The sequence below is a fragment of the Capricornis sumatraensis genome, chromosome 16 (assembly GCF_032405125.1).
Source record: "Capricornis sumatraensis isolate serow.1 chromosome 16, serow.2, whole genome shotgun sequence".
Lineage (NCBI taxonomy): Eukaryota > Metazoa > Chordata > Mammalia > Artiodactyla > Bovidae > Capricornis > Capricornis sumatraensis.
In genome coordinates, this window is record NC_091084.1 from 8,492,611 (window position 1) to 8,502,045 (window position 9,435).

The window sequence follows — 9,435 nt, forward strand, 5'->3', positions numbered from 1 at the left end:
ATACTAGAGGGGAACATGCAGACAGGAAGAAAGAAAGTGAAAGTTGCTCAGTCGTTGACGACTCTTTGCGACTATAGTCCATGGAATTCTCCAGGCCAGAATACTGGAGTGGGTAGCCTTTCCCTTCTCCAGGAGATCTTCCCAACCCAGGGATTGACCCCAGGTCTCCCGCGTTCCAGACAGATTCTTTACCAGCTGAGCCACCAGGTGCTCAATAAAGCTTTGTTGATAGACTGACAAAAAGGAAGTCAGTCTATCGGCTTGGGCCTTCTCTAGTCTAAGACAGTGAAGTGAAAGTGTTAGTCGCTCAGTCATGTCTCACTCTTTGCAACCCCATGGACTGTAGTTCACCAGGCTCCTCTCTCCATGGAATTCTCTAGGCAAGAATACTGGAGTGGGTAGCCTTTCCCTTTCCAGGAGATCTTCCCAACCCAGGGATTGAACCCTGGTCTCCTGCATTGCAGGCAGATTCTTTACCATCTGAGCCACCAGAGAAGCCCTTCTCTATTCTAAACCCCCATCCAAATATTTAATAATGTAACATACCTTATATTTTCCTCTAGCCCACTTGGACTATATGTGTAAAAAACCCTTCTCCTCCCAATACCCAACTTTGCTAAATATACTTTTTTTCTCCAAATATTCTTTAGGGACAGAAATAAGCAAGGAAATATTTGAGGAAAGTGACAAGGTGGCTATTACTATGTCTAGTTTGCCAGTTTTTCTTCTATTTGCAATGTGCAAACAAGGTATAAGAAGTGTGGTGCAAGAGTTTTCCACCCCATTCCTGGTTTGGACTTTTTATAATTTTTAATAGTGGTGTGTTCTCAACATCCTCTTGTTAACTAATCAACTTAATTTTTTTCTTGAGGGTAACCATGATAACAAACATTGTTTCTCTGGAAGGAACTTCATATATTATTCCTGTAACATCTTCAGATCCAATATAATGCTATATCACTGTAAATTTTTACATTTTCAATTTTAGAAATTAAAATCAGTTGAACATACATCTGGAGGTTTCTTTCTGAACTCTATTCTGGTCTATTAATCTGTCTACACTTTGCCAATAACATACTGTATTGATCACTGTATCCTTATAGTAAGTGTTGGCATCAGATAGAATAGGTCCTCTAACTTTGTTCTCAAAATTGTCTTGGCTATTCTAAGCTCTTTAAATTTTCCTATAATTTTTAGAATTATTTTGTGAATATCTTTCTTAAAGTTCTTGAGAATTTGATTAGCATTACATTCAATCTATAGATCAGTTTGAGAATGAGTGACATTTTATTGTTATTGAGTCTTTTAATCCATAAGCATTGTATATCCCTTCAGCTAGCCTTTTTTAATATTTTTGTTTGTTTTCAGTATGAAGATATTTCTCACCTTTTGTTGTTATTCTTAAGTATTTCATATTTTGATGTTATTTTAAATACTATTTAAGTTTAGATTTTAATTGTTAATAGTATTTTTAAATTCCATGTTTAGTTATTTCTTGTCAGTATGTAGAAATAAAATTGAATTAAGAATCAGGATCTACCTTGCTAAATTCACTTACTATAGTCATTTCTTAGATTCTTATTTTCTTCAGTCAACTATAATGTCATTTGTAGAAATAATCATCTCTTTTCCTTTCTGATTTTTGTGCCTATTTTTTTCTTGCTTTATTGTACAAGTTGGGCCCTCCAGTACAATGGTGAATAGGCTTGATTAGTCAACCTCCTTGCCTTATTCCTGATCTTAGAGAAAAAGTGATTTATCATAGATATTCTTTATTAGATTGAGGAAATATCTTTCTATTCTTAGTTTACTGAATCTTTTAAAATCATAAATAGAAGCTATATCTACAGATATGACCATATAGTTTTGTCCTTTATTCTATTAATATGGAGATTTACATTAATTTATGTGTTACTTCAGTCTTGTACTTCTGAGATAACTGCCACTTGATCATGATGTAATATCCTTATTCTATACACCTGGATTTAATTTCCTAGTATCTTGTTCAGGATTTTTGAGTTGAGGCTGGAAAAGAAGAGCAATAAGGGGGAAAAAATGGAAATAAGGTATTGAGATACCAAGATAATGTAGGATATAAGTAGAACAAAATACTTCTATTTAGTAGAGAAGAATTAATTAAAAGTCAACAATTTACTTACTGTGTAGTTGAATGAAGAGAAACACGTGCAATGTAGACTTAAACTACATTTGATCACATAAAGTAACTATTACTTACTGACAGAATTTTTTGAACAATAGCAGCTGTGGAAGTGGCCCCAGACTCACAGCAGCCAAGCTCTGGAGTAGGTCACAGGTAAAGCATTTAGTGGCTCCCACAGCTTTGGGGTTTGGTGCATGGAGAGATAAAGCAGGTCAATTCGTGTTAGAAGGCTGGAAACCACTAGGTGTCTTCCCTAGGACCTGATCAATTATTACAGGAGCCAGACTAGCACAATGGAAATATTGGGACTGACAGTCCCCCTATGGTAGCTAGGAAATAGCACTCTCAGAACTGGGGAAGCTTGAAGGCTTGAACTAGGCTAAGAAGACTGGCTGAGGTTTCAGAAGAGAGATATTATGCAAAGAGCTCTAAGTATATAGGATGACTGTAGTGTTGCCTTGTTTCCCCATTCTCAAAACTTTCCAGCTTTCCATGGCTGACTCCATGCCTGTGTAGGTTTGAGTACATTCCTAAGTCCCAGAAGCTTTAAGAGCTGAAGTGAACAGTTCCAGATGTCTCCCTCCCTCATTCTACCATATTCTTCACTGATAAGGTATAGGAAACGGAACATAAGAAAATGCCAGGCTTGTTAGGGCCAAGCAGATTCTCTGCTGTCTGAAGAAAGGGTATAGGATCACACCCTTCTGTCCGTGGCACTGGGACAATCCAACAGAGGTTCTTCTCTTAGGTTTGTGTACACTAGTCCTGGCCCCAGGCAAGTGCATTTAAATGGCCTTTTGAATTGGGGGCAATGGAAACAAGATAACTGAATTGGTCTTGCAACCTCTGAATTAAATGGGCATAGATTTTTCTCCAAATGAAAAGCTCTTATTCCTCTAGGAAACTGGAGGCAGTGCTTGGTTTGGCAAGTCAAACAAAGCTTGATGGGCAGTGTTGAGGTGTCTGAAGGCAGCAGACACAGAGTTTGCAGGAGGCTCTGTAGTGGTACTGTAGAAATCTGGAGCCAGATGACCTGGCTTTGAACCCACTTTCCCCTCCCAGCTATACGGCTACAGCAGACACTACTGGTACTCATCCCAGATCTCCCTTACTTCCCTGTACCCCTAAACCCCAGGTGGTGAAGCGCTGCTAACAGCTTGCACATGTGACCTAGAGTATCGCCCTTGGTTGATGAGACTCTGAGACCACTACCACAGCTCCTATCATTGCCATTCTCTGCCCTCCCCACAGTGGGTCAGGCCAAGGCTCAGCTTATCCCCCTGCCCAGTTCATGACAGGCTTTCTTGAAGAGTGGCAGGTACACTCTCAGGAGATTACGTGTTCCTGAATCTCGGTGCTAGCTTCTGCTTCTAGAAAGCCTAAGACAGTGGTGGCTAGAGCAAGTTACCCATTACATTCCAGCTGTAATATTGGCATAGTAGTAGTACACGCCTTTTAAGAGTATTACAAAGATTAGATGATTTGAAGTTTATGAGATACTTCAAAAAGGTTCTGACATGTAGAGTCAGTTTGGTTCTTACTATAAGAGGTTGATGCCATCTGACATAACGATATGACAGTTCTTCACATTTTCAGAATAGGTAATTAGTACAGTTGTTTTGGGAATGATGTTTCTCAGCCAAATTAGTGTCTTACTTATACCATTAGTCACAGGAATGTGTTAGGTTGTATCAGTGTTTCACAGTAATTTATCATTTCAACTGAGGTGGGGGGTGGGGCAAACCTCAAAATGCAATCCAAACTAAATAGAAGAAGTACACAGTGCCCCATCCCATGATCTCTGCCATTAGCTTGTGTTCAGTCAGTATTTCTGACTCTTGGCAACCCCATGGACTGTAGCCCACCAGACCCCTCTGTCCATGGGATTTCCCAGGCAAAACTACTGGAGTCAGTTACCATTTCCTCCTCCAGAGGATCTTTCCTACCCAAGGATTGAACCCGCATCTTCTACGCCTCCTGCATTGGCAGATGGAGTCTTACCACTCTACCACCGGGACCCCTTTGCCAGTGGAGAAGTGACTAAATAAATTATATGTCTAGAAACATTATATACCTATTTAAAATATAACAGACTGCATAACAGAGGCAAACTCAACTTCTTTCTGAAGGACTGTATCTTCAAACTGTGTCTCAAAAAAAGGTTGATAGAGCCCCAACAAATGAGTTTACAGATGTCACAAGACATTAGAGTCACCAAATATCTAAGATATTTAATTAGATATCTAAGATATCTAATTTTACTTAATTCTTAAACACCTAAGATGTTTAAAGAAATAAAAAGAGTTGCAAACCTAAGTAAAGAGTGAGAAATGGAATATTTCCTGCCATATCAGTAAACCATGATGTCACAATCAGCAATTGCAGCCCTCCAATGTGAGCCAGTGAGACCTGAGGGAACTCAAGAAGGAGAAGAATACCTGTGATCTAGCAGGCATCAAACTGCAGCCACTCTCTATGGTGAACCCCAAGGGAGCTCAGAATGTGAAAAATGCAGGAGACTGGCCCCAACAGCTGAGAAGCATATGAAAGGAATGATTTCATTGAGCCCAGACTCTTGCATCTTCCCATACATAGAAAATAGCTAAATTCCTTAGCTTGGCTTACCTGGTTTTCTTTAATTAACAAAAATCTTTTGATGTTCAGACTATCAGCCCTCTGTTTCTGGTTCCTCCCTGCCCCACCCTACCTCACCTCCTCGATGCAGTTCTCTCAGGGTTACTTGAGATGTTGCCTCTGGGCCTAAGTCCAAAAAATTTCTACCAAATAAAATATAACTCTCAACTTTTAGGTTGTGACTATATTTTAAATTGACAGGAGTAAGAGCTTATTTTAAAAATGAACAGGAAGATTTGTAAAAGAACAAAGTAGAACTTCTAGAAGTTGAAAAATAATCATGGCATTAAAAACTTCATGAAATATTCAAACTTCTGATGAAGAAATATTTAGTGACCTGGATAAGCAACTTGTGGAAACGACTAAGTTGGAGCATAAAGAGATGAAGTGAAAAAATGAAAAGGTTGTTAGACATAGAGAGCAGGCCCTATATTTGTCTAATTCAAGAACCAGTAAGAGATAATAAAGAGATGTGCCTGCATGACAAGTCTGATTCTTTCTGACCCTATGGTCTGTGGTCTGCACACATCTTCTGTCCATGGGATTCTCCAGACAAGAATACTGGAGTGGGTTGCCATGCCCTCCTCCAGGGGATCTTCCAGACCCAAGGATCAAACCTGTCTTTCTTATGTCTCCTGCACTGGCAGGTGGGTTCTTTACCACTAGCACTACCTGGGAAGCCCAATAAAGAGACAGGAAAATCCAATAGAGAGGTTATTGAGAAGTCTGAGACTTTCCCAGAAAGATTGAAAGACACCCAGTCTCAGGTTCAGTAGTTTAAGATGACTATAAGCAAGTAGAAACCACCACGGACTAATCAATAACAGAATATCTCTTATTAGATGTTGTAGTCTGGGTGCAGGTTGGAAAAGAATTTCCAGATATGAGACAGAATGAGAGGGAAATAGTTTATTAGAGTGGGAGATGCTGTTAGAATAGCAGGCCAGCTAACTCTGAACAGGGGTCCTTAGTCCACTTTTATAGCCAGGGTACAAGGAATAGATAAGGGTTTTGTGGGTCATTTGTTGATTGGATGAGGCATGTATACTGGGTGGGGGGAAGAGTAAGGCAAATACCTTCTCTCTATGGGGTACCAGGGGAAACAGGTTATACTGCTCAGGAGGACCTAAAATCCATTAACAGTTACAACACAGGGGAGGGAAGGACAATAAGGGTCTGGTTTTTCCCTTCCTGCCTTCCAAGACCCTCCTTGGTTTTATGTGCTCTTTCCTCCTTGGATCACTACATCAGACATATTTGAAAAGTTATTTACAGCTCAGCCAGTAAAGAATCCGCCTGCAATATAGGAGACCCTGGTTCGGTTCCTGGGTTGGAAAGATCTCCTGGAGAAGGAACTGGCAACCCAATCCAGTATTCTGGCCTGGTGAATTCCATGGACTATACGGTCCATGGCAGTAGCAAAGAGTCTGGACATAACTGAGCGACTTTCACTTTCAGTTTACTTTTACAACAACCAATAAAAACTGTGATTTCTCTGTAAGTATATTATGACAATGAGAGTAAATGTTAGATTTGGAGTTATTGTGCTCATAAAGGAAGTTTATGAAGAACATTTTGACTGTATTTTACTCATATTTTACTGGCTGTATTCTTATACCTGGTACTATAGAAAAAAGTATAATAAATAAGAGACTATTCCTCTGGATATTTGGCAAATATGTTGACAAAATGATTTTTAAGTGTTTAGAAGGTAATATTGATTTATGATTAATAAAGAGCAGAAGTTAGAAGATAAAGCAAGTTCTTATTATTTCATTTCATGTAGCTTCCTTTTGTTTTAGTCTGCAGATCAAATTAGGAAAATGTAATTTAACCTGTGCCAAAGGCAATGCTAAGGAAAAAAATATGAGTCATGCAATGGACTTCTTCAAAATGGTCTATAGTATTTTATGCAATAATTGAATAGAACTATCTGACTTTATGTTATCACATTTTTTTAACTTGAAATAACAGAAATTTGGAAAGGAAAAAATAAATAAATTTGCTTTGGGGATAGGCTGAAAAACATTTTCTCATAAAATAAAAAGCACTAAGTATTCTCAAAAAATGAGAATACTTGAGGTATCATTTTATAGTAAAAGTATTTTGAAAATAGCCCTCCTCTGATATGATTATGAGTACCTCAACTTTGGGCAGTTATTCCTATTTTTCTGATGGGTGCAAAAATGCTAAATGGAGCTGAGGTCAACCATTGCAATATGTCGATATTTTCTACAACAATATAGTCAAAATCACAACATTCCAAGTAGTTAATAAGACATATTAGTTATAAGGATTCCAACTATTCAGACAGCAAACTCATGCTTTTGAATGTGACCACAATGAAAATTCTTGGACATCTTCTCCAATAGAACTTCTTGACTTACCTCGCTTATAAATTTCATCTCTATAAGCTGGAGGAAGTGGCAAGATCTGACCTTGATAACCAACATATAAGAACTGGTTGGTGAAGTTAAAAATAGCATGGACCTTGAGTCAGAGGAGCGGACTTGTCAGATTTTTCCGTTGTGCCTTTTGCATTCTCTGCGTTGTGTAGGTTGCACTCTCTGGCAAGCAGACCTTGCCATGGAGACACTGTGCAGGCAGAACATGGGGCAGTGATTTCAGACACATGCCCATGAAGGGATGAATGAAGCAGTGCTGAGCAGAGGTATACATTGAATCATAATGCAGCTGCAACAGGGGTTATGGCAGGTCTCACAGGAAATTCTGAAACTCGGATGGTTCTTCCACAATGTCTCTAACTGAAGGGGCCAAATCTGGACTCCCTCATTAACCAATCATTAGACGCAGAGAGCTGCTTGGGATACCACTGGAGGGGCAACTTCTTTCGGACCTGTAGAATTCTTACAGAGAGTTTCAGCTGAGCACCATCAGGCAATACTCCCAACCATCAGGGTAATGAATGGCTCCGAGCTAAGGGAGATCCAGACAGCACAACACATTCATTACAAGGGCCAAGAAAGAGAATGCCTATTGTCATACATTTACCCCCAACTTCAGGAATGTACATTTCAGAAAGATTAACGGATCTGGGGAAAACTGAAACAACAGGAGATTTGTGGCTAGCAGAAATACTTGTTCATTCAACAAGTACTATACTTAAAATGGGCTTACTCTTTGTTGATTATGCAAGCTACTGCAGAAGCAATGATGAATCATAGACAGTCCCAGCTAGTGGTGGACTGAAGCTGGCTGCAACCTGCTGGCCATAGCCAGTTTATCAGGACTTCTTCCAGACTCCCAGTGATGTCCAGTTGGTAGCTTGAAATGGGCCTTGAAGGAAACATTTGTACTATGGAAATGAGATAATGGTAGAAAACAGGGATATTTTTTACCCCAAGAACCAATTGTTAATACTGTATCAGCACAATACTGCACCCCACTTTTGAGATGACAGTCCAACAGAACTGGAAATGAATAAAATTGTCTACTCTGCCTCTGGTCCTTTGAAGTAGCTGCACACTCCCCTGTATGTATGAAAAGGTGAGTTCTTGACACTCCAGCATTGATCATGACAAGATCCTTAGACTCATGCTGTCCAATGAAAGTATAATCTGAACTGTATATATAATTTAAAATTTCCTAGTAGCCATATTTTTTACAGTGAAAAGCAAACTTAAACATTTTCAAGTAACTAAATTGAATATGGAAAGTTCTTTTCTTTCAGTATTTGCATGTACATTGACAAAACTTGTTCCTCTTTTCCAAGAAGAACTATTTGACTTTTAAGCAAAGCTCATCAAGAAGCCATCACTTTGCAGTCCAGTCTTAGAGGGTTCAGGGCCAGTACCAAGCAAGGAATAGCATTCTCTTCAGTCTCAGATGCTAAAACATGGACAGATCCTTCATCTTTGACTGGATATACAGTGATTTCAACAGAGTGCTATAGTTTTGGGGATTATAAAAGAAAACTGGCAAATTGGTATTTTTTTGGATTGGACAACATGAGAAAAACAACATTACTGCCTATGTTAAAAGATGACAGACATGGACACATGTCCCCTATATTAGTTACATCCCCTTTCAAAAGAACTAACCACTACTGGCACAACCTTTGCAAATTTTAATGTGGGTGACTGTTCAAGCTTGAAGAGTATGGAAAAACTACCTTCCTGCTATCAACGGCGTTACACTTCTGGTGGATTGTACAGATCATGAATTGAAAGAATCAAAAGAAGAACTCGATTTGCTAATGACAGTTGAAACCACTTCTAATGCATTTATACTGATTCTTGGGAATAAGATCAACAGACCTGAAGCCATTGATGAAGAGAGGTTATGAGAGATGCTTGGTTTATATGGTCAGAGAACAGGAAAGAGCTGAATGCTGACCTGTAAGCTTTCAAGTAGTGTGCTCAAAAGACAAGGTTCCTAAGAAAGTGTCCGCTGCAAGCACAGGTTCTTAACACCAGCCTGAATGTTTCCAGGTCTCACTATTCAGTTCTACTTGGAGATCTGATCATGCAACATGTATAACTTGAATTCAGTAGAATTTTGTTGGTTATAAAAAGGTTATTTAGATTATTACTATTACATCAACTTTATTCGCATGTGAATTGAAAACTGATTATCACAATGTTAGCTTTATCATTCCATAAAAGTAATTAGTTTTTACA

At 38.9% G+C, this 9,435-nt stretch overlaps 1 pseudogene; it reads left to right on the forward strand.

Moving 5' to 3' along the window:
• Nucleotides 1–8,651: 8,651 nt before the first annotated feature.
• LOC138092771 (small COPII coat GTPase SAR1B pseudogene) lies at nucleotides 8,652–9,143 on the forward strand (annotated as a pseudogene).
• The last annotated feature ends 292 nt before the right edge of the window (nucleotides 9,144–9,435 follow it).